Source organism: Hipposideros armiger, unplaced genomic scaffold, assembly GCF_001890085.2.
Source record: "Hipposideros armiger isolate ML-2016 unplaced genomic scaffold, ASM189008v1 scaffold_59, whole genome shotgun sequence".
Lineage (NCBI taxonomy): Eukaryota > Metazoa > Chordata > Mammalia > Chiroptera > Hipposideridae > Hipposideros > Hipposideros armiger.
The window spans coordinates 3,939,365-3,966,396 of record NW_017731409.1 but is presented as its reverse complement, the minus strand read 5'-3'; the positions used below and the strand labels follow the sequence as shown (position 1 = coordinate 3,966,396).

General features: G+C 35.9%; 1 protein-coding gene and 2 pseudogenes across 12 annotated transcripts in view; 2 read left to right on the top strand and 1 right to left on the bottom strand.

The window, feature by feature from the left end:
* FUT8 (fucosyltransferase 8) overlaps nucleotides 1-27,032 on the top strand; it is a 205,621-nt gene that overhangs the window by 52,000 nt on the left and 126,589 nt on the right. The gene's annotated exons all lie outside the window — the stretch shown is intronic.
* On the bottom strand, nucleotides 10,855-11,287 carry LOC109382086 (eukaryotic translation initiation factor 1A, X-chromosomal-like; annotated as a pseudogene).
* Nucleotides 15,359-15,642, top strand: LOC109382089 (6.8 kDa mitochondrial proteolipid pseudogene; annotated as a pseudogene).

The following is a 27,032-nucleotide window of genomic DNA, read 5'->3' as shown; positions in this document are numbered from 1 at the left end:
AGTGTCACTGGCCCTCATATGTGGGATCCGAACCGGGGCCCTCTGGCATCCCAAGCGAGTTCTTAACCATCGCGCCACTCGGCCGGCCCTGAATATTTCTACATATATAACTACCTGAGATGACTAAGTTTTAAATTTTTTGTTTTTTGCTTCTGATGTCTGATGTTTTTATTTCTTTATCTATTGTGAGCTGACAGAATTGGATCCATTTTGTTGGTTAATTATTTTATCTAGAAACTATGTCAAGTACTAAGTCTCAGTTCTAATAGATATTGACTTTGTTTTGGGGTTTCAGGAATGTGGGGGTTTCATATATTTTATATTTTGCAAATTAAGAGTGCAAGTTATTTATCCAAATCTGTAACTGTCCTTTGACTGAAGAGCAAGATTATTAATAATTTTTTAGGATGTTACCCTAGGCCCTAATTTTGTAATGGTTCATCTGTTTACTGTATACAGGGCTCAGAAATGTCTGATGTACCTAATGCATCACAGATGTGGAAATGATTATAAAATAAAATTTACATATGTATAAAGTGAATTAATGCTAATATATTCCCTTGGGTTTGGCCATTCTCATATTCTTGCTATGTTTGGAGGCTTATTTTGTAAAATGCATTCAAATTCCTTAAAGTGAATAAGATACATTCATCTTATTTAACCAGCATGCTTTTGGTTAAGTATTTTAAAACTCAGTTGAATAAAATTTAAGTCAGTAATATAAAAAGTAATGAGCTGTTTTACAGTGTGATATGGAAAATTAACTGTATTTCTTGCTATAAGAAGAACATACAGCATTCCACAGTAGATAAAGATTTCCTAAGGAAATTAAGTTTGATAAAGGTTTATTTCACGATGATAGCAAATGTTGGGAATTGGCATTCCAATGTCAAATCAAATTTTAGCTTTCTACTGATAATTTTTTTCCCTCCAGAAGAAGACTCTTAAAACTTAAATTTGTTTAGGAGGGATTATAATGCTGTTTTAGGAATTATGGAACAGACTTTATTTTTCTACAAATTAACTGAACAGTAAGGGTAATCAGTGAATTGCAGTACTTACTGATAGTTTTTAAAATAGCCCTTAATGGAAATTTAATATTTAGGTTTTCATTTAGGAAATATTTTAGTTTGTAATAATGATGTGCGATCTAAATGATTCCTATAATATTTGGTTGTCCACTTGTTTTCATTGGATGAAGTGTATTGTTTAATAATTTACATTTTGATATTTTACATATAGGGTAAGCACTATGATTAACCATATTTTAGGTAATTGATATGCCATTGAGACAAATTCAGATCTTCATTTTTTTCTCTCTTCTTAATATCATAAGAGTGTTTGTTATATATCACTTTACCAATTAGTAAATGTGAAGGTAAAGATTGAAAATGAAGATTTTGTTTTGTTTTGTTTTCAGTTCGGCACTTAAGCAGCTTTTAGAAGTTATTTCTCTGTTCTAATAACAAGTAAAAAACTGAACAAACTGAAAAATCAACAGCTATTCTTAGATCTGTCAGAGAAGTGAGGTCACACATCAAACCCTGCTGCCTTCCAGATTGGAGAGACAGGCAAATACAGAGAATGACAACTTATCCTAGCAGAAACCTCCAAGGGAACCAGTACTGGGTAATTAACGAATTGCTGGAGGCTCTATGTGGACCACCTTAGTTTGATTTTTTTTGTTCGAAATGGTAGTGTTTTGAAGGGACCAAAGTTTTGCTTTTTGGGGTATTGATTAAGAAACAGAAGATCCAGAAGGAACCTTTGACCCTTGCCACCCTTTCTGCCTAAGAGATTCAGAGGGAAAAGTCTGGAAGAAATGCTAGAGATAAAAAAAACTGTAACAGAAACGAGAATGCCTTTTATGGGCTTTTTAGTAGCCTGGACACAGCCGAGGAAAGAATATCTCTAAGCTCGAAGATATATCAGTAGAAACTTCTAAAAATGAAAAGGGAAAAAAGGCTGAGAGAAAAAAACAGGAAAAACATACCCAAGGACTGTGGGACAAGGACAAAAGTGTAACATATGCATAATGGGAATACAAGAAGTAGAAGAAAAAGGAACAGAAGAGATATTTGAAGCAATAATGACTGGTAATTCCCCCAAATTAATGTCATATTTCACACCATAGATCCAGGAAGTTTAGAGAACATCAAGCAGAACTCTTGCTCCCAAAATTTAAACTAGGCATATCATGTTTAAACTGTAGAAAATCAGACATACAGATGATAATCTTGAAAGAAGCCAGAGGGGGCAAAAAACACCTTATCTATAGAGGAGAAAAAGTAAGAATTACTTTTACAAATGAAACCTACCTGACAATCTTTCATTCATGGACTCCTAGGAATATCTCATACAGCTCTTTGGTTCCATGTAAGAGAATTTGACAACTATTGTGAAATACGAATCCCTCCTTGCCTGGCCAATATTTGATAATTGGAATTTGATTATGGAACAAAGGATTTATTTCACTTGAAATAGCTACCTCTAGAAGGAATATGCTTAGGACACTGTTAGGAAGTCAAACTCTTGAATATACCTCTTTGCTTTTATTATTTTTATCTTTGGTGCTTTCATTTTTTTAATGAGACTTCAGTATACAGTAATGGTTTTCTGGGCAGATTTTGGAAAATTCATTAGTACTGAAAAATTTCTAGTTAGGGAGTTATCAGAGAAAGAACTAATAAGACAATATTAAAGTGTAGTTGGTAAATTAACGTCAAGACTCATAAATGAATCATGTTAAATGAGTTATGAATGAAATCAATATTATTGTTGAATTTAACTATGTGTTAAATCAATAGAATTTCTTTGACATAATCACAGAATAGGAATTGATGTATGTGTGGTATATTGTATTGAAGGGTTGCAGAGTGATGAACTAGGGAGTTTATATTTTTAAGGATGTTATAATTCCATGAATTTCAGTTAGATTTGTTTGAATGTGAATCACTTTTATAAATAATCAGCAAAATATCATTGCCTTCATATTTTGAAGTTGAGTCAGCTTTTGTATATATTCAGGTGAATGTAAATTTTAACTTATTTTCTTCTACATTTCCCAAAGTTTAGTAAATAATTAAAACAGTATTAATGACTTTCAAGAAGAATTCATTTTATTTGACGTCCTACAGCTCCTTATCAGATGCTTGTTAAACACTCTGAAAATGTTGCACAAAGTAGAGAATAGTCTTTGTATTCATAGCCTTTATCCACAAGGAAAAAAACAAACAAACATTAAAGTGTAGAAAAGCTTCTGCTGAGAAAATAGAGATGAATTTATGTGTGAATGTTAAGGACATATGGATATGTTTAAGTATTTTTGTCATAAAGTAAAGAATTTGCAGAGTGAGAATAAATGCATTATAGGTATTGCTGAAATCAAAATAACTATTTTTTCATCAAGGTTTTTGTTTGTTTTATATTGTGCTTGTCTTTTTAAGAAACCAGATACTTAATTATAAACTGGGTAATTATTTTTTAACTAGTTTTTTCTTAATAATTTAATGTTAAGAACTATTAGAATTCTGTGATTGTACATTTACAAAGTATTAATTGGGCAAGTCATTTATAAATATAATAATGTGATGGTGATATATATTTTTCTACCTTTTTATTGTATAAAATATACATAACATAAAATTTACCATTTAACCATTTTAGGTGTATACCTACAAACAGTCCCATGGGACTAATCTGTCTATGTGGCAAAATAGTGGAAAGATTTGTAGTTAGAGGTGAAAAGCCTACTGAGCCTGGTGATAGCTAGTTGTCCAGGACAGAATATCAGTTCAAACTTAAACCCTGCCTAAAAAACTAACAATTTCCAACCCACTCAACACCCCACCCCATATTAAGCCAGAATGATACTTCCTATTTGCCTATGCCATCCTACGATCAATCCCAAACAAGCTAGGAGGAGTAGTGGCCCTAGTCCTATCCATGCTCCCCCGATTAGGTGAATTAGCAGATGTCCGGCGGTAATATTGGCTGTTAGTCGTACGGCGAGGGCTATTGGTTGAATAAATAGGCTGATAGTTTCAATGACTACTAGCATAGGGATGAGGGGTAGAGGGGTTTCTTGTGGTAAGAAATGGGCTAGAGAGACTTTTGTTTTATAGCAGAATCCTAGAATGATGGCCCTTTTGGCTAGACACTAGAGTGGAAGTTTTTATTTGAAGTTGAGAGATTGATTTTGGTAGCGTGGCTTCTAGTCAGGTCAAGTCTAGTAGGAGGGAGGCTGTCTTTTGGCCTAGGATGAGGTTGATCAGAGGGAGGGAGCGGTGCATGATTGTTGGGAAATAGCCGAGAAGGTTAGAGAATTTGAAGCATTAAGTACACTGACATTGTTGTGCAACCATGCTATCCATGTCCAGAACTTTTTCATGTAACTGTACCCGTTAAATCCTAACTCCTCAGCCCTCCTTGCCCCAAGCTCTTATAACGTATTCTATTTTTTTTTAAAGAATTTTATTGGGGAATTGGGGGGATGGGAACAGTACTGGAGAATTGGGGAAAGGGGAACAGACAAGTTGTTGTCGTTTTGTTCTTCAATCTAGTTGTGGAGGACGTTGCTTCACTGGCCCAAGTTGGCACCATCATTGCGCTCTTCCCGGGTGAGGCAGATCAGTCGCCGGCTTCTGGACGGCCGCTCACTGCGGCTGCTGGCCGCTCACGCTGGCTGCTGGCTACACACGGTAGCCCATGGCAACCCACTGCCACAGGGACTGCAGCCTATGCCGTCGCCGGCTACTCACGGCAGCCCAGCTCCAGGTTGAGCTGTTGTTCAGCATCTTAGCTGTGGAGGGCAGTGTCACTGGCCCTCATATGTGGGATCCGAATTGGGGCCCTCTGGCATCCCAAGCCAGCTCCCAACCATCGTGCCACTCGGCCGGCCCACGTATTCTATTTTGTCTCTGTGAATTTGACTACTCTAGGCTCCTCATGTGAATTGAATCATACAATACTTGTCCTTTTGTTACTGACTTCTTTCACTTAACATTGTGTCTTTAAAGGCATCCACGTTGCAGCATGTATCCGCATTTCATTCTTTTAAAAACTGAATAATATTCTGTTTTATAGACATACTGCATTTTGTTTGTCTGTTCACCCATCAATGGACATTTGGGTTTCTACCTATTTGCTGGTGTGAATAATGCTGCTGTGAACATTGGTGTGCAAGTATTTGTTCAAATGTGGTAATATATTTTGACATTTAAAAATAATTGAGATAACAATATTCTATTTAAATATGCTAGATAAACATCTGTATTTTCAGTGATATGTGTGAATATTGAATACCTATTTTATATTCTAAGTAGTAAGGATATAAACAGTTATAAAATCATGACACTATTTCTGAAGAACATACAATCTAATAAGAATAATAGGCTGTGTTTATAAAAACACCACCTGGGGGATGGCCAGTTGGCTCAGGTGGTTAGAGCGTGGGCTCATAACACCAAGGTTGCCGGCTTGATACCCACATGGGCCAGTGAGCTGTGTCCTCCATGAATAGATTGACGACAACCACTTGACTTGGAGCTGATGGGTCCTGGAAAAGCACTGTTCCCCAATAAAGTTTAAAAAACAAAACAAAACAAAACAAACACCACCTGGTAGCATATACTTTTTAAGGCTGAAGAGGTATTCACAATCTGATCTAAATCTCTCTCACAAAGATTTTTTCATGTCATCCTAAGCAGTTTGGAGGCAAAATACATGGCCATAATCAACATGCATATTCCATCAAGCATATGTGTTTAACATGTGCATTTAATGTTGAAGCATACATTTTGGGGATAGTCATACTAAAATGGAAGTTAGATCATGACACTCCTAAACAATCTTCTCCAATGACATCTTTAGAGTGAATTACATTCCTTTTCCACCTCATCTATCCCACCCCAACCTTCAGCTCCATAATGCGTAGTTGTGGATACAATTCTTATGTATGTAAACTGCTTAAATATAAATGAGCTAAAAGGAAGAAGGATGAATTCCGTATAAGTCTCAAAATTCTTTCCAGGTTTGTGATTCTAATTTAATCCCTATAGTACCTGGATTTTCTGAATGAAAGAACACAGAGTAAACATGTTTAGAAGTTTCTCAACAAATCTATTTTATAGTAATTTTAAAGCCCTAAGTTTGATCAGAAAAAAACATTTTGATACTTTTGGTGTTTCAGTGTTTGTTTTTTTCCCCCCAGAGTATTTTTCCTGGAGAAGCAAAATAAACCTTTTCTTAATTCAGTCATAAATTTGCAGCTTAATTGGATTTTTAGGGTTTTCTGTGTGTGCCAGATGGACCTTTTGAAGAGTTACGTGTACTCTTCTTTTTCACCTGAAATGTTAGAGAGACCAAAGGAAAATATAAAACCTCTGTTAGCCAAAAGGACAGCAACTTGTCTGCTCCCATTCCCCGATTCCCCAATGCTGCTCCCCTGCCCCAATTCCCCCAATAAAATCTTAAAAAAAAAACCAAAAACAAAACCTCTGTTAGCTTCACATTTCCTTTGGGTGATGTTTTGAATCTCAAAGTTTAAAATTTGAAAAATTCAAACACAGACGTGCAGAGGTTTCAAAAGGTAACACTGTAATACTATTTTCCCCCCATATTCATCTACTTAGCTCCCAGTAGTGAGCCTAAATTATGAGTGGTGAAGCATTTTATTGGCTAATTACTTTGTAGGGTGAAAAAAAATGAAAACAGAACTAATTTCAAAGTTAAAACTTAAAAAAGAAGGGAGATAAATGAGAAGTGAAGAAGAATGAATAAGAATGATCATCTATCATTCAACATGCATGAAAGTCTGCTATCAGACACTGCACTAAACACTGGAAATAAAATAAAATAAAATAAAATAAAATGCACTCATGGAACCTAGATTGCCTAGAATGTGTGTGGACTATAATAGGCACTTAAAGATATTAGAATAAATAATTACCTGTATTGTAGAGAAGGACTTGGAATAAGGGGCATTTTAGTGAAGAAGTGTGGAGTGTCTGGTTCACTGTATTAGAGATGTTTTAAAAAATGGAGACAAATCAATTATCTATTAATAGGGAAGGTAGTTAAGTAAGCCAAAGTAAAACATAGAATGTAATACATTGGAACCCTTAAAGGTAATGACATATATAGATACATATTGTCTAACATAAAAGATGTTCTTTACCTAATGTTGAATTAAACAAGATAGGCTATAGAATAGGATATATGGAATGATTCCTTTCATGTAAGATTTATTTACATTTATGTAATATGTCTCCAGAGAGGTAGAGTACTGGTAACAATGAATTATTCTTTCTAGTGGGTAAGTTTCCTGTGATCTTTCCTTTATCTCTTATGCATTTCTGTGATTGTTTCTTTTGTCTTACAGTGACAATGACAAGCAAAAACTCTGAGATGTTTTAAATTAAAATTACAGCAGCTGGGAAGTGAGAGAAAGAGACAGAACAGTTAGCCTGTTAATAGCTATGGACCAGTTCTGACAAAAGACTGCTAACATTCCTGTTTATCTGCTGAAATTCAGGGTTAATTTCCATTTGGCTATTTACTCAATTATCCAAAGAGAGAATAGCCAGGTGTCATAGAACCCAGGAACCTCCACTTCTTTTTTTTCTTTTTTTTTTTTTTTTAAGATTTTACGTATTGGGGGATTGGAGAAGGGGAACAGTGTTGGGGAATTGGGGAAGGGGAACAGCCAAGTTGTTGTCCTTCAGTCTTAGTTGTGGGGGGCGCATCTAGCTCAGCTCCCAAGTCCAGTTGCCATCCGACCACTCATCGGCAGCTCACGGCTTCTCAGCTCAAGGTGCCGTGTTCAATCATGCAGGCATTGAACAGGCAAGCTTGTTGTTAGGAGCACGTGCTCTCACCAGCTGAGCCATCCTGCCACCTGTTGGCAGCTCAGCGGCAGCTCAGGTGCAGCTCACTGGCCCATTTGGGAAGTGAACCAGCGACCCTGTTGCTCACAGCTCGTGCTTTAACCAACTGAGCCACTTGGCTGGCCCCATCCATTTCTTATTTACACATTAATTTTCCAATCTGGTGCCCACCACAGCTAATCCCAGGCATGGGCACTTCTTTCTTCCTTGTGGCCTCTGCTGTGCCTATCCCAGAATTAGCCCCACTTCACCTTCGCCCATACCCTTTGTCTATAGCTAATGTGACTCCTTTCAGAAAGGCTTACTTTTTTCTCCCCTCTATTGTGAAAATACTTGAAAAACTCCAGGAAGACAGACCTGTAGTCTTTCCGACCTAGCCATGCTGCTGGTGGTTTAGATTCCATGACCCAAGACAGGCCTTTTTTTTTTTTTTTTTTGCAAGCAATAGCCTAATACCCTCTTTCTTTAAAAAAAAATTTTCAGGGCCGGCCGATTGGCTCGTTGGTTGGGAGGTGGCTTGGGAGCGCGAGCTCTGGGCAGCGGGGCTGCCAGTTCAGATCCCACATGAGCCAGTGACACTGTGCCCTCTGCAGCTAAGATGGTGAACAGTGGCTCCACCTGGAGCCGGGCTGCCATGAGTGTCCGGCAGCTGGTGTGAGCTGCCATGAGCCCCATAAGCGGCCATCCAATGGCTGGTGATCGACTGCCTCAGCCGGGAAGAGCGCAGTGATCATGGTGCCAACATGGGCCAGTGGGGTGGCATCCTCCACAGCTAGACTGGGGAACAGAAGTACAGTGGCTTGTCTGTTCCCCTTCCCCGATTCCCCAACGCTGTTCCCTCCCCCAATTCCCCAATAAAATCTTAAAAAAAAAAAATTCAGCCATGGAAGTTATGGTTTTTTGTTTAACACCATGTGCTACCATTTAAAAATAAGCCAATTAAAAAAAATTGGATAAATTGATTTAACTTAATAGCTGTATCAAACATATTTACTGCTTGATGGTCCATTGTCCTGTGAATGTAAAATATATCTACATTAAGGAATTCTGCATTTTCTTTCTGGAAGAATATAGTTAACAACAGCGAAATATTTACCTTTTAACATTTAACATTTACATATAACACTCAGTATAGTGGTTTTTTTTTAAAGATTTTTATTGGGAAATTGGGGGATGGGAACAGTGCTGGGGAATTGGGGGAAGGGAAACAGACAAGTTGCTGCCCTTTTGTTCTTCAGTCTGGTTATGGAGGATGTTGCTTCACTGGCCCAAGTTGGCACCATCAGTGCGCCCTTCCTGGGTGAGGCAGATCAATCGCTGGCTTCTGGACGGCCGCTCACTGCAGCTGCTGGCCGCTCACGCTGGCTGCTGGCTACACATGGTAGCCCATGGCAACCCACTGCCACAGGGGCTGCAGCCTACACTGTCGCCGGCGACTCAAGGCAGCCCAGCTCCAGGTTGAGCTGTTGTTCAGCATCTTAGCTGTGGAGGGCAGTGTCACTGGCCCTCATATGTGAGATCTGAACTGGGGCCCTCTGGTGTCCCAAGCCAGTTCTTAACCATCGCGCCACTCGGCCAGCCCTGGTTTCTTTTTTTATACACTCAAACTACTTGTACTTTCTTTCATTGTACTAATTCCATATTCAACTATATTTTTTAAGTGTCTTCTATATTACAGGCACTGTTCTAGACTCTGAGTGATATCAGTCAAGAAAAGAGAAATTTGATCTCATGTAGCTTATATTCTAATGGGATACGGGCACTAAACAGATAAGTATGTCGATGGTGATAAGTGTTCTAGTTCTAGTGAAAAGTAAGTACATCAGGGAAGGTATTAGGGAATATTGTAGTGGAGAATGTACCATTTTTGTATAGAATGGTCAGGGAAGATTTCACTAAGAAGGTGATAGTTGAGTGATAACCTGAATTTGATGGGCAGAACTATAGTGGATATTCGGGTAAGTGTGTTTGAGACAGGTTCAAAAGCCCTGTAGTGAGTGCAGGCTCATCATATTTTAGAAACATAAATTAGTTGTGTAATTATTTGTTTCATTTTTGCTTTCCCAGTAGATTCTAAGATCCACTGAAACTGTGGATTATCAGTGTCTTGCTTATCATTGTACCCATAGTACTAAGCATAGTGCCAAACATGGTAGGAAGTAGAGCAGTGGCTCAATGTGGATGACTCATGAATGATGAGGGGGGATTTTGGAGGAATTTTTATTTTTTTAAAGATTATACTACTGAAATATTTTGATCTGCAAACATCTGTATAGGTCATAAGAAAACGAGAGCTCTTTAGCTAGAATGACCCTTCCAAAAGTCAATGTTAATTAGTAACAGCTTTCTTGGGATGGCAAAGATTTTTATCTCTTATTCTAACCTATCGATAGGGAATCCTTTGGTTTCAGATGCCTGGTCTAGACATGGGAAGATACTTGCTGTGGGGGACCTCTGTGGAGTAGACTCAGATAGCCAGGTTGAAATTCCTGTTTGACACTTGCTAGCTATGTGACACCCCCAATTACTTCACTTTTAAATACCCTGGTTTTCTTATCTGTAAGATATATATTGTTATTCCATTCCAGTATTTTCTCTTGCATGGTGGGATTTTCTCATTAATCTTCTAGTATACTACTCATGTAGACTATTATTTTTTTTTTTAAAAAGGAGTTATTAAGAACACAAGACTTTGAGATCAGACATACATGGGCTTAATAAAAGTTTCCTTCTTAAAGTTACAGTTTGTTAAAGTTTTGTCTAACTAATGAGGGGAACAATCAGGAAGACAAAAAACTTCTAAGAGTATTTGAGCACCAGGAGTTCCTGTATTCATTTAGGAAAGGGATGCCAAGATAAAATTGCTAAGCTACACAGAAGTCTGGTCAACTTTCTAAAGGACAAGAGAGCCATATAACCTTTGGGGTCAGTCCTCAGAAAACTTGAAATGGAAAACATAGAGTTCAATTTAGATATTATCATGGTCTTTATCATCATATCCAGTATTATCAAACTGGATTTCACCATCGCGCTAGCACCAAATGTATTTGTTTCATTGATTTTAGCATGTTTTGGAACCTTGCCATATACCTGCAGATATACAGCTTCATCTGCATTGTGTTTTAAAATTAAATTACCTTCGTTATCCTGGATGTCTGGCAGGCCAACCAATATAATGTCTGAGATATTTATTCAAACAATTTTTCTTAATTTTCCTTTGATATGATATAACCTTTTTGTACCATCAAAACACATTGCTTCTCATAATCTTTTCCCCAACATTTTGATTACCTGAGCATACTCTTACTGATCCCCTTTACACACCAAGTTTTTTTTTTTCAGATTTATTCTCCTTCTTACCCGACACCTGTTTTTACTCCTTTACCTTTATTCTTGGGCATGGCAGTGCCTTGAGGCATCTTGGACTCTTTTCCTGTGATGGCACACAAGACAAAGTACACGTGGTGTGAAGTGGAACTGCAGGGGTGGGAGAGTTTCGAGACTGTTTTTCTGAGACCTGCCCAGCAGCAGCAAATTTCTTTCCTTCCCTCTTCCCTTTTCATGTGTATTAATGTTTTTAAGGTTTTCTAGGGCAGGTATGGAGTAACCTTTGCTCTTGTGCTTTCTTAGCCTCTTTACAAAGTGAACCTCTCTTCTTGAGTCTTTACTGAATGTTCCATGGACTCAGGACTCTTTATCTTGCGTGTGATAACTTGAATGATTCTCGGCCCTGTGTGAGCTCTGGGTTTACTACTGGTTAATATTTCTTTCCAAGAAGTTGTTTTTGCCCAGCCTCATGGGCTTTCACCCAATGCACCTGCAGAATGGTATTCAACCCCTTGAATACCTTTTTTTCCCCCCAAAATAGTTGATGCTTTGGCCTTTCTGTATAATGGCCTTTGGCCTTTTCAACTCAGCAACGCACTGGATTCTATTTGGGCTTCTCCTCCTATGTACGGCAGTCGCAAAACTGCTTTCAGCAAGACATCCCAGGTAATTATAGGGCTCACCTGTTTTTCCCTTTTCTTAGGAATCAGCTCTGAACTGCCTGTTGTTCAAGGTCAGACACATACGTTTATCCAGTTTTCTAGTTGTTACTGGAAGTTAATTCTGGATCCTGTTACTTCTTCATGGGTGAAAGTAGGTGTTAAGATGGGATTGTAATGGTGGCACTAAATCTCCTATGTTGAGATTTGGATCTCTGGTATAATTTGATTTAACAAATGTAATTAGCTTGGGAGTTTTTTTTTCTTTTTTTTTATTAAATTATTTTTTATTATGAAATACACATTTTTTAGAATTAGTTTCAGCTGTACAACACAGTGCAATAGTTATACTTTTTACCCCTAGAAGTTACAACCCCCCCCAATCCACTGCCTCATTTACCCCCAATATCATACATATCTATTACAAATCCCTTGACTCCACTCCCACACTATACTCCATGTCCCATGACTATATATATATATATATATATATATATATATATATATATATTTTCAATTATAGTTGACATACAATATTATACAACATCAGCTTCAGGTGTACAGTGCAGTGATCAAGCCTCTTCCCCATCCATGATCCAAGATGTGACCACCTGACACCCTACAAAATGTTCACAACATTATCAATTACATTCCTCGAACTGTCCCCCATGTCCCCATGGCAACACTGCAGCTGTGTATTTATGCTGTCCAGCCCCCTCCCTCTCTCCCTCATCCCCACCCCCCCAACCAACAGCCATCAACTGCACCCCCACATCTCTGAGACCACCTCTGTTCACTTTCCTCGCCCATTCAGTTTTTTAGAGTCCACATATAAGTGAAATCATATGGTATTTGTCTTTCTCCAACTGACTTATTTCACTTAACATAATAGTCTCTAAGTCCATCCTAGCTTGGGAGTTTTTGAAAGCTCTCTTTTCTTTGCCTCTTAATGATTCTGCTTCCTATACATTTACTATACAGTTTCAATGGTTCTGTTTACTTAGGTCCAGTGCTGGCCCTATGATTTGGGATCCACTCCTAGCTCTAATTTAACTCTACTTAACATTTCAAGGGTTATGATAACCAGCTTAACCGCACCTTCCCCCATCCCCAACTACAGGCCAAAGCAATTTGCATCGTGGTTAGAAAATATAAAACTTGACACCAAGCAAAGACTCGAAGCCATAGTTTGCAGTAGTTTCCAGCAGACTGCCCAGCCGACCCTTCTGTTACTTTAATAAATCTTCCTTCTGTATTTCTACCTGACTCGTGAATGCTTTCACAACCTCTTGAGCGAGCAGACACAACAGTAGAGATCTCTTTAACACTTGTAAAATGAACAGAATAAAATGATATTCTTAACAAGTGTCACATCCTACCCATTTCAAATTGTGTTCAAATACTATTTGTAAAAATTCATTTTTAAATGTGTAAATTAAATTTATTTCAGTAACAACATTTCTGTTATTCTTCCACACATAGCTGTAAATAAAACTGTTTTTTTTTCTTCATCTAGCATTAGTTAGCAATCAACTGATGCATTAAATTAATGTTGGTATAACTAATGATTTATAATAGCTGATTCTTTTTGGTACTGTTATGCCTCACTGAAGATCACGGACTGTTTATGGTACTTAAAAAAAAACAGGATTCAATATAACTATAAAAACAACTTAACTCTTACTTAGTATAGGAAATTTTGATTAATAAAAAATGTTTTATATTCCATCTGTTGATATACAGTGAAATAGTATAAGTTTAGTACTGTTCATTATTTCTTTAAATTTCCTCCAGTTAGTTGAAAAACATTGGTGATTGGAAGTAGAATATAAACATATAAATTGGTGTGAGGTTAATTGAGAATGTCTCTTTTAAGTTTTGATTGTGAAGAAAGGATGTGTTTGGTGAAGAACAATATGCTGGCCCAATTTTTTTTTAATTATTTTTTATTATGGCCCAATTTTTTTTGAAGGATATGAAGTGCTCATGAAAGAATTAATGATTCTCATGCATATATTGGGTTGTCGGAAAAGTCATGATGTATTTTTTCTGTTTTTCATTGCAAAAGTGTGTCATGACTTTTCTGACAACCCAATAGTTGACTCTGGTCATATCAGCTTCATTATCACTAGTGCTTACTGTGTTTTAGTTACTATACCAGGTGTAAGGTACCCTGACTGATAGTTGTGTGTCTGTGCTTTTCTTAGAAGAGACCTGAAGTTCTTAGGGTAACATTTGAAAATAAGCCTATGTTGTGGGCTCAGGCTTAATAACAAAGGCATTTTTAACTCTGGCATCAGAATTGTACATTGTAAATCTTAAGAAATAGGTGAAAGAAGTATAAATGTATTAATTCTGACAGATGACAACAAAATGTCTGATTTTGATTCTGTTATCTTTTATTATTTCTTAAAAAATGATTCTCATACTTTAAAAAAATTACTGCGTACCGATATATCCATTGAGTTTGGTGTGCCAAAAGAGTGTTTCCTATTTACTTTTTTGATAATAGATGTAAAATGCAGACATCTAATTATTCAAGATATTTTAGATACTAATGACTATTCACTTGTGAGAAAATTTGAACTGCTATATGACAGTCACTAGATCGATTTGCCAAAGCTACTTTTGTTTTTGGTCTGTTATTGCTAAAAGAGGTTGGTCTACCTATAGTGTTGCCTATGCAACATGGATGCACTACATTTCATTCTCCTAAATTGCTTACCATTGAAATTCATGGGTTATGCCTGTTATTTTGGTAGTGTTTTCCCTTGTAACTCTGCCTCTAAAGAGTAATAATCCCTTGGTCAGCTAAATCATTACTTTGATTCATTTGGAGTCGAGAACAATGACTCGATAGTTAGACAGATCTGGCTGTGAATCTTGGCTCCTGGTTTTGTGAGCTCTGCTGGTTTATTTGATATTAGTGTGGTTTGGTAGTTCATGAAGTTAGACTCTGGAGCCAGTGTGTGAGGATTTGAATTGTGGCTCTGCTATTTTTATAAGCTGTGTGACTTTGGGCAAGTTACTAACTTTTCTGCCTTTTCTTTCTCGTCTGTGCATTAGGGATAATAGTACTTATCTATAAAACACTTTTGTGTAAACCTGACACATATAAGCACTCAATAAATTTCCTATTATCTTTGATAAAATTAAGATAAAATAACATAATAGGGTTGTTATGAAGCCTGAATGAATAAAATAAGTAAAATGCTTTGCACAGGGATCTAGTACATGTTCAGTAAATGATGATACTACAATAGGATTGATAGTAATTATGATGGAGCAGATACGTCTGTGGAATAGGCATAGATCCATGATTTGTAACAGAAGCGACCACACTGGAGCTCTATTACTTTGCTAATTGGTGAAGACACACAGAGTGAGTTCTAGCATTCTCTTAGGTTACTTGTAAAAAACAAACCAACTTTTCTATCCCAGCTGGTGCAGAAGATATGGTAAATGAAAAATCCTATCTAGGTCCTACCTCGAGATGTTTCAAAGCCTCATTAAAAATGTTTGGGTCCCCATGAAGCCCTACTACACTCAGGTTTACCAGGAGCTCTGGGTAGGGATGGGGCTGATGAGCTTCATCATCTACAAAATCAGGAGTGCTGATAAAAGAAGTAAAGCTTTGAAAGGTTCGAGCCCTGCCCCCGCCCATGGCCATCACTAACCAGCCCTACCTTGGGTGCTCATCGGACGGAACGTCAGCCCAGCTGTCAGTTTCAGCAAGCTCTGTTGGAGGGACCGTGGATGTCGCTATAGGCTTATAGTGACCTTTCCTTCGTGGCATGAATAAATGTAACTGTGATATAAAAAAAAAATCCTATCTAGTAAGACGCCAGTGATAGCAGTACAGTTTAGGATTGGTCACCCCCAACAGATGGCCAAAGGAAGTAAAAGCATTTATTGAGAAAAATTTTTACATCAGCTTTATTAGATTTAAGGTAGGATGTAAAACTTCTCCCCAAATCAAGAGTTATTCAGAACTGTGAAAAATGGATAGGGAGTGATTGTGCAGGCTGCTAGTATTCTACCCAACCTTAAAATCTGTTTTCCCCTTCTATAGTAATAGAATACTGATATATGTATTTTTAAGCTTAGCACATTGATGCCTTTAAGAAGAGACCATATTACCCAGCTATGTGACTAAATTCTGGCAAAAAAGCAGGAGTATTATATGTGTGCTTATAAAGGGCACTGACTTAGAAGAGACCTCTTTTTTGCCATTCAGTTTCTCTTACTGTTTATTCAAGGCATTATAACTGGAACTTCAGCAAACATTTTGGACCGTGAGGTGATCTTGAAGCCAGGCACCTGGAATGGTGGAAGAGAAAGAAACTTGGGTCCCTGAGGATACTGTGCAACCACCGTCTCTACATCGCCTATCTCTAGACTTTTACAAAAAGAAAAAATTAACCTCAGTCTTGTTTAAGCTAAGCTACTGCTGTGTTGGGGTATTCTGTAATATGCAGAACCTTATCCTTATACTGAGAGGAAGAAGTATAAATAATAAAGTACCACTGAGATTTAATGGTTTGTGTACAGAGGGGTGTGTGCAGGGGTATGAAAGTATAAAGAGAATTGAAGGAGAGTAGCTTAAATGACGAGTTTGAGAAGAGTGTGGATCTACTTTGATCATACTGGTGATATTTTATTAGGTTAATGGGAAATATGAAATGTATGGGAAAAAAATTTAATAATTTAGTAATACTTGTACAACTACTTATCAAATCTCATTTTGGATATTGGGGGTAGTCTTTGGAATAGTAATAGTTTTTTATAGGTTACTGCTGTTAACTTGTTATGCCATTGTTAAATGAGGTATTTATAACCGTAGATTTTTTTCTGGTAAGTTTCTTCTTAATAACACTTGTGCAAATGTCTTCTCAAAATTTTTGATTGACAAATATGAAAAAATAGTTAGAAAACATTGGATTAGCCATTTTCTATAGAAGAGGTTGAGAAAAGATTATTTTGGAGCCTACACAGCAAATGGTTGCTATTCCTTCACTCATTTACATAAAGATTCTAAAAAATTGTTTATGTATTGATATCTGGGCCCTCACTTTTTACTGGTTTCTGTAACACCAAAATAATCAATCTGACACATTTAATTAAGTAAGTAGTTTTAGATAGATAAAAATTTAGATGCCTGAGTTGAGAATTTTGCAATCTCTTGATTCACATCTATTAATAATTTATGATCTGGTTTTATTTGGATAGTGTGGAACTCTAGGCCTAGAAAGACTACAGGAGGTCATGTATTTAATTGTAATTTATCACATATGGTTCCTACATAGTTTTTCCCTTTGTTTTTCCTTTGTGGATCTATTAATTCCTTTCCATATATTTCTGACAATTTAAATTTTGTCAGTGGATGCTTAGGTTTTTTTTTTTTTTTTTTAGCTGAGCCATCCTGCCGCCTGTTGGCAGCTCAGCGGCAGCTTAGCTCGGGCCAGGAATCGAACTGCTGTTGCTCAGAGCTCACATTCCTGAGCGAGCTCTTAACCAACTGAGCCACTAGGCCGGACCTCCTCTGCTCATTTTTCAAATGGATTGTTTATTTGTTGTTTGTTTGTTTTTTCTGTTGAGTTGTATGAATTCTTTACATATTTTCATATTAAACCCTTATCAGATATATGACTTGCAAACATTTTCTCCCATTCTGTAGGTCGCATTTTCATTTTGTTGCTGGTTTCCTTTGCTGTACGGAAGTGCTTTTTTGATGTAGCCCCACTTGTTTATTTTTACCTTTGTTGCCTTTGCTTTTGGTGTAAAAAAAAAAACCCCAAAAATATTGCCAAGACCGATGTCAAGGAGGTTATAAGATATATAGTACAACGTCTATGGGATTCAGAAAAGACTAACCATAATTTTTTTATTTGCTAATAAGTAATCGTAGCTTTCCTTTATCAAGTCCATGCTATATGTTAGTCACTGTGACTAGCACTTTACATACATATCTAAGTTCTAGACTACTTTAAATATTCATTTAAACTAGCAAAAGTAAATAGAGGCTTAATAGCCTGATTCAATCAAAATAGAATAATAATAGCTATAATAATTGTAGCCAATATGTTTTAACTCTTAATTGATCCAAAATGAATGTTATTAACTCTAATTTACAGAGAGGTTATGTAATTTGGCCACAGCCACAGCTAGAAAATCGAGGAAATGGGCATACACTGTTCAAGTTGACTCTAAAACTCACTCTCTATTAAACCTCTAATGAATATATTGCAAAATGTTATTGACTGCATCTCTTTGTATAGATGTTTTAGTAGTTGCTTTAAGTACTACATTAAAAATACATAACATTACAGTCTTCTGGTGTTGCTGTTTTACCAGTTTGAGTGAAGTGTAGAAACTTCACCTCTGAAGTCCCATTACCTTCTCCTGTTTATAATATATCTTAAATATTTCCTCTACATATATTTAAAACCATAACAGACAGTGTTATCCTTTTTGTGTCAATTGTCAAACATAATGTAGAAAACTCAAGAAGAGAAGGGAAAGTCTATTTACCCATATTTTTGCTTTTTCTGTTGTTTCTTCCTTCTGGATATATGAGGCAATAAGAAAACTCAGAGAACTCACTGCCATGTTGTCCCTTTAGTGCTCGGATCACTAGCAATGGTCTGATTTACTTTCCACCTTACCCATGTTCTTGTATTTGTTTTATATAGAATGTCCAGAGTTTTTAGTTGTTCTTAGTGGGAAAGATAGGGAGAAGTGTGTCTTCTCTGTCTTGGTGTGGAACTGAGAGTTGCTTCATTGTGCTTTAACTATAAAAAAAAAAGAAATCAAATGGAGTTTGTATTATCTAGTTTTCTTAACAGTGTGCTGTTTGGGAGGAAAAGTTTGAGGCTTTTAAATCTTTGGATTGACTTATACTTGACATATCTTAGTTATATTGTTGCCTGTCCTTGTGTTAAAAAGTATGTGTAGAAGGAGATTTTTTTCCCCCTTGCAATTCTTAAAGTCAGCAAGTTTTTCTTAATGGCAATAATTAAAAAAAATAGTTATCATGGATTTTGGTTCTGCCACTTACTGGCTTTATGACCTTGGGAAAGTTATTTAATATCAATGTGCCTTAATTTCTTACACTGTAAAATGGGGATAATAGTATTTCCATTATAAGGTTGTTGAGAAGATTAAATGATACTATAATTGTGAAGCAATGAGAAAAGTATCTAGGATTCAGGAAGCACTCTATAAATGTAGCTATTATTATCACTATATTTAGAATGATATGCTCATGTGATAGGAATTATTACAGTCATTTTAAGGATACAAGTTCAGGCTCACAGAAGGTAAAATGCCCTGCCTGGTTCTTTACTGGCCCAAATCTATATTGGTATTGCCAGAATTCATACCCATTTCTTTCTGACCTTAGCGTTTATACTTTCCAAGGTATCATGCTACCTGTGAACATCATCAAATCCCTCTACATCCTGCATTTTCACCTATATTATATTATTTATATTTGTCTTCATACTTAACATTTTAAATTGAGTAATAATATCACACCAGTGGTTGTACCACAATTTATTTAAATTTTTCTTATTTTAGGATATATAAATTGTCTCTGTGCCACCCATCTGGCCTCATGTGTTAGTGAATAAAAAACTAGCCAATAATATTTTAATATTCTTCATACATGAGGGAGTAAAGATTAGCCTTTAAGGGGATTTCATGCCTGTTATATGAAGATTGAAATGTTTATTTAAAAAAATAATAAACCCCACCAAAATTTTCAGTAGCATACAATGTTTATTACACTTTTGAATCTCGTTCTGTAGAAAATTTTAAATCTGTTTGAATCTGAATTTTTGAATCTATGTTGTTTAGAAAGTTCTCTAGAAAGATTGTGAATCTTTATTCATTATTTGTATTATATATGACTTGGGATTTTTGCAGTACATCTATCTGCTTTTATTAACTATTAAATGTAATGTTTGAGGACTCTGCAGTTTATCAAGTTGGTTTGAATGCAAGTCTTTGGTTTGAAACTATATTTGGGTATATTTCTGAGCATCTACTTTTGGCATTTTCTGCATATAAAAATAAATGAATAAACATATAAAAATGACTTTGAATCTTAGGTCTAACTCTTCTAAGGCTTGATTTTATTTTTATTTTGCCTAGGATTTTGCCTAGGTATTAAATAAGTATTAAGTAAGTATATGTACACTTGGACAATATTCATGCATTCATTTGACCAATATTAATAAAAGGATTACTCTGTTTTAGGCACTGTATTCTAAGTCCTTGTTCTACTGGTACATACCTTTTGGGATAGGAAGTAAGAGTCAATATGTGTTGTGATAGAGAATAATGGGGGACAGTGAGTGCTTTTTAAAAAAGATAAAGTGTTATAGTATTCTTGTGGAGTCTTGTCATTCTTTTATTCTTTCTTGCTTTCAGGGTCTCAGTTTTGTTCTGAAGCCTACCCTTAGGGATAAGTCCTCATTAGTCTAAGCCATATGGCAATGCCATTCCCCTTGTCAATGATTGTTTTTGCAAGAGACAGGTGACTCAGTCTTGGCTAATAAGATGTGCAAAATCTTTTGGGGAAGACTTGTGTCAGTAGTTTCCTCTCCTTAAAATGTGATAGACCAAAAGAGATTACCAATTGTTTTTTTTTACACGTAATTATTACATGTGGCTGGAATTGAGTCAGCCAACTTGCTACCATGAAGAGAGCTAGCCAGAGGACAAAAGCTGACATGCCAAGGGGGTAGAATAGAAAGATGAAAAGAGGTTTTTGACTGTTTCATGGAGCAATTGAATTAACTATATTTTCCTCAGTTGAGAAATTAAAATTTTCTTATTTTTAAAGCCATTTCAAGTTAGCTTTTCTCTTCTACCCTAATGTCATAATTGATACAAATTATCAGGGACTGCCTCTTAAAAGAGATGACATTTAAGTAGAGATTTAAATTATAAGAACAAGCCAAAGAAATTGCAGGTCAGATAGAAGAAACAGCAAGAATGAAGGCCCTGTGATAGGTAAGAACTTAGCATATTCTAGAAACTGGCAGAAGGCTGGTATACCTAGTTTCTAATGAACAAGGGAAAGATAATAGTAACTAATGTTTATAAATTGTACAGTTTGCAAATCACTTTTATGTATATTATTTCACATGATCTTCACAATTATGTGAAGATATACTGTTATCCCCATTTTATAATTGGGTAAACTACCCATGTATGATAGGTATGATTGATTTGAAATGGTTGCTCTTTCTACTATATTATGCTGCCAATCAAGTATATATAAGCAGATAAAATGGTAAGGTATGCATTTCATTTGAATTTATTAGTATTACCATTAGCATTAGCATTACCATTTGAACTTATTAGTATTACCATTCATTTATTCAGGGCTGAAGGTAAAAATGCCAAGGCCAGATTTCTGGATCGATTTGAATAGTATAAATTAATTGCAGCAGTAAACACAACCTGATGTGTTATCTTGAGTTAATGTGAATGAGATACTACTGATAGAAACATCATAAATGTGATTATGTGTTTGTACTTCATAACTAGGAAGATCAGTTTCTTTTTTTTTTTAAGATTTTATTGGGAAATTGGGGCAGGGGAGCAGTGTTGGGGAATCGGGAAAGGGGAACAGACAAGTTGCTGTCCTTTTTGTTCTTCAGTCTAGTTGTGGAGGATGTCGCTTCACTGGCCCATGTTGGTATTATCATTGCACTCTTCCTGGGTGAGGCAGATTGGTTGCTGGCATTTGGACGGCTGCTCACGGCGGCTCTTGGCAGCTCACATCGGGCTGCCGGCCACTCACACTGGCTGCCAGCCACACACGGTAGCTTATGGCAGCCCACTGCAGCAGGGGCTGCAGCCTACGCTTGAGACTCACGGCAGCCCAGCTCTAAGGTCGAGCTGTTGTTCACCATCTTAGCTGTAGAGGGCGCAGTGTCACTGGCCCATGTGGGATCCGAACCAGGGCCCTGCTGCTCGGAGCTGGCGTCCCAAGCCAACTCCTAACCAACACGCCACTCTGCCGTCCCGGAAGATCAGTTTCTAAGGTATCGCCTGGTTTCAGTGAATAAAGTATGTTTTGTGCTCATGTATTCAGGATGCCTGGCATTTTAAATTCATATGTGTATATACTGTGACCTTTCTGATAAGCAGTGTGAAAGTATGATAGATGACTGTAAGTAATGAATGAAAATTGAATTTTATAATCTTGGTAGAGGCTATATGAAGAATTTTTCTTTCTTCTTCTGTGCTTCCTTTGTTTCCCCTCCCATGCCCTTCTCTCCTCTCTCCCTCCCTTCTACATTTCAGTTTAGATGGTTTCATCAAGGGCTTTTACATAAATAAATAAAAGTTGACTTCATCTAGTATCAAAGGGCCAGTTTACTTTGTGATACTATTTTTACTTGATTTTTTCTACTTTCTTAAATTAATAAACATACAATTTTATACACTACCATTTTTCCCATATATGGAGGCTGGACAGTAGGAAAGATTTTAAGTAAATTCTGTAATAATACTTAATTTGAAAATGAATTGAGTTCAACTGAGAAGCTATTTAAAGATATAGTCTTAGGTGTATATTAATCTAGAATTGAATTGAATTATATATGTATAGGGCTCTTTAATTATTTGTAGTTTATAATTGATACTTAGCTTTTCTCTAAAAGTTTTATTTATATTTCCATTCATCAAGCTGATGCCTTTAGAATATAACAGTCAGCTTAACCTCTGGTACATTATGGTAGTCATTTATTAAATTTGTCGAATAAATGATTATATTTTTCTGTTGAATTTTTCAGTTCATGCCATTGCATTGCAGTGATTATAAGAAGCATGCTGTAATAATTTCCTTTTTGACTATTTCCAGTAGTTAAGAAAATAAATTCTTTTAAAAATGGTAACTCTCTAAACTATACTATATATTTATTATAAATCAGGGAGTCATTGAATATTTATGATCATTTCTTTTGCTCTGAGAAAAGGTTAGGCTGCTAAGAGAATTCAGCAGTGTTTCTCTGTGGTTTGTTAACTATTTATTATTTGAGTTGATTCTTCTGTGAAATATATAATTTTCACATTAATGTTTGGATTGAAGTTGATTATATTTACAGAATAATTTTGAAATTTTTTTCATTAAAAGTTAAGAATGGACAATGATGATTTTGCTGAAAAAAATCTATCTCATTGAAACTCAAAATGTAGGCACATAATTTAGCCATTTAATGAATTGGCAGCTTTCAGTTATTGATCTTTCCAGTTACATTCACAAAATGGAGATAGTGTAAACTTTTTCTTAAAATTTTTTTCAACTTTATTGAAGTATAATTTATACCAATAAAATATACCCATATTAAGTGTACAGTTAGATGATTTTTCTCAAATCTATACCTTTATGTAACTGTCATTCCTCTTTATTTATTTTATTTTATTTTTATTGGGGAACAGTGTGTTTTCCCAGGATCCATCAGCTCCAAGTTGAGTAGTTGTTTCAATCTAGTTGTGGAGGGGCAGCTCATGTGGGGATAGAACCAGCAACCTTGGTGTTGTGAGCGCTGGGCTCTAACCAACTGAACTAACTTGCTGCCCTTATCATCCTTCTTTTTAATTAGTCACCTGCTTGCTCCTTGGCAAACACTGGTCTTATTTTAAGTACTATATATTAGTTTCTCTGTTTTAGAATGTTGTATACATGTGTATTTTTTTTTGTTCCTGGCATCTTTCGCCAGGCATATTTTTAAGATTCATGCATGTTGTGTATATCAGTAGTTTGTTCCTTTTTACTGCTAAAATAATATTTCATTCTATGAATGTGTTACAGTTTGTTTATCAAATCGCCTGTTGGTTTATACTTGGATTTTTTTTCAAACTTTTTACTTTTATAAACAAAATGGCTGTGAACATTTTTTTTCAAGTCTTAATGTGGACATACGAGTATAACATTATATTAGTTTCAGGTGCACAACGTGATTTGATATGTGTATATATTGTGACATAATCACCACAATAAGTCTACTTAACATCTTTCACCATACATAGTTATAAATTTGTTTTCTTGTGATGAGGATGTTTTCTGTTCCTCCGCCTTCAAGTTCAACTAACTTTTCCTCTGTAGCATCTGCCCTTAGTCCTTTCCAGACTATATTAAAATTTTTCAGATTTTTTTTTTGTTATAGAAGTTACATATTTTGTTATAGTTTCATTTATTTTTTCAACATATTTTAAAATTTAAACCCTAGCATGTATTTTTAGTAGTTGTTTTAGTGTCCCTGTCTGCTATCATCATCATCTCTGTCTTCTGGGTCTGTTTTAAATTGACTGATTTTCTTTTTGATTATGGGTCACATTTTCCTCCTCTTTGGCATCATAGTAAAAAAATATGTGTTTTTGGAAAAGTAATTTATAACTTATTCTACCATATTTCTATTGATGGACAATTACGTTTTTTTCAATTCGGAGCTGTTGCAAACAGTGTAGTAATGAAATCGCCTTGTAAATTCATTTTGTTCACATGTTAAAATGCATCTTAGTATAAATTCCTGCTAGTGGAGTTTCTTATCAAAGGGCATGTTTATATAAATATTTGACATATAATGCCATATTCCTTTACATAGGGAATACTTGTCTATATTAGTTATATTAGTGCTGAATTATTTTTGAGTTTAGAAGACAACACCATCTTAGATCATGGTTCATAGCAGAACGGGCTAGACTCTTAGTCATCTGGTTCTACAGCACATTGTCACATACTCATCTTTTGAGCTTAGCATTAAAGTGAAACCATTTGAATGTGACTCTTGAAAATATCATTTTCATGTAGTCAGATGCTAAAGGAAGTGGTTATTAGTCATTTTCTTATTTGTTAGATGTAAGAACAGTCAATTTAATCGTGTTATAAATGGTACTGCATTTTTGTTTCTAATGGAATGATTAAAACTATTCCTATCTTTAATTTTTACTGTATCACTCAATATGTTAGATGCTGCAAGAAGAGGCTTTTTTGGGGGTTGTTTTGGTGGCATTACTTCTCTTTGCACTTAGAATCCACTAGAATATTACTTCTTGAGGGCAGAAATTTTTGTCTTATGTTGTTCACTGCTATAACTCCCAGTGCCTAGGACAGTGTCTTTTATGTAATAGGGACTCAGAACTATTTTTGAATGAATGAGTGAATGAATCATGGTATTGTGTAGAATTAGATAAAATACATGGTAGATTTGTTCTAGATGCTTTGCATTATAAATGTTGGTAAGAGCCATGCTGTACATTTTTTTATAGTGCAGTTTTGCTGGCACAATGTTTTTCAGCTTTTTTTTCCTGGAAAGGTCTATTTTTGAAAGATTTTTTACTGGGTTTAGAATTCTCAGTATGGTAGCTTATATTGTCAGAGTGAATAAGTTGAGAGAATGTGAGCAAAACAGAAGTTTCAGTCTTTTGTAACCTTATCTCTGAAGTGAAATCCTATCGCTGTATTCCTTTAAGAAGCAAGTAACTAGATCCAGCCCACACTCAGGAAGAGGAGATTACATAAGGGCATGAATAATACAGGACACAGGGATCATTGGCAGTCATTTTGGAAACTTCCTACAATACTACATGTTATATAAATTAAATACAATACTATAATTGGGTCTATAAAATAATGTAACGGAGTTAACATATATGGCATAATAACAATTTGCTGTTTGTATGCAAAGTGCTTACCATAGGTTATTTTAAGCCTCTCCCAATATTCTGTGGGAGAGGTAGTATGTATTATATCCATTTTACAGATAAAGAAATAGAAGCTCAGTGAGGTTACCTAGTTATGATGTAGCAGAACCAAGACTCTAGTGTAGAGTTTGCCAATTCTAGCACCTATATTTTAAAATCTATATCTTGTCAGTATTAAGATAGAATTACTTTTATTGAGTACCTCTTATATGTCAAATATTATAGTAAATGCATTGTATATATTAACCTCATTTAAGCCTCACAGTAACTCCATTAAAGTTCCTGATCTTAGTGATAATGTACTCTAGCTTTCAGATTTAAGAAATTACTTTGAAAAATTCCATATATCTTTTTGTTATGGAGACATTAAGCAGAGATAGAGGCATTAAGAGTCTGTGTAAATACCAAAAGAAATGAGTAATTTAAATACATACTACGTTAAAAAAAGGGGTATCACCAATCAAATAAGTTTATAGAAAGAAGCCTGACATATTTCAGTCCATTTCATATTCTGCAGATAAAGGATAGTATGTGAATCTTAAATAGGAATGAATTCATAAATACTTGAAAACAACCCACTCTGAGAGGAAATCTCAACAAACATTACTATGTAAATTATAGTCAGAAAATAGCTCATGTAGTTAATTAACTACATTAAATGTTGAAATAGTTTTACTAATAAATTTGAAATATTTTCACTACTAAAGTCTTTCACAAATAAACTGAGTGGCTTTCATATCAAAGACTACATACACTTTCTTCAGTTTTCCCATTGTCTTTTGCAAAGTGAATCTTCTAGTAGATGAGGAAAATAAGACAAAGAGAAATTATTTTCTCATGGTTAAAACGTAGCCATAAGACTGCTGATCGTGGCCTTTTTAGGTCAGTTTATTTTAATCTTTTAAGGGGTATCCTGTAAGATATGTGTTGACAATAATAAATTCCAAAGTTTATGAATGATTTTATTTTTGAACTATTTTCCTATAAAATAGCACTGTCTCACTTTCTACATTCAGATTTGCTTTCTTTTTTTTTTTTTAAGATTTTTATTGGGGAATTGGGGGATGGAAATACCGTTGGGGAATCAGGGAAGGGGAACAGACAAGTTGCTGTCCTTTTGTTCTTCAGTCCAGTTGTGGAGGACGTTGTTTCACTGTCCCAAGTTGGCACCATCATTGCTCTCTTCCCTGGCGAGGCAGATCAGTCGCCAGCTTCTGGACGGCCGCTCAGGGAGGTTGCTGGCCGCTCATGCTGGCTGCTGGCTACATACAGTAGCCCATGGCAACCCACTGCCACAGGGGCTGCAGCCTACGCCGTCCCTGGCGACTCACGTCCCTGGCGACTCACGTCCCTGGCGACTCACTGGCAGCCCAGCTCCAGGTTGAGCTGTTGTTCAGCATCTTAGCTGTAGAGGGCAGTGTCACTGGCCCTCATATGT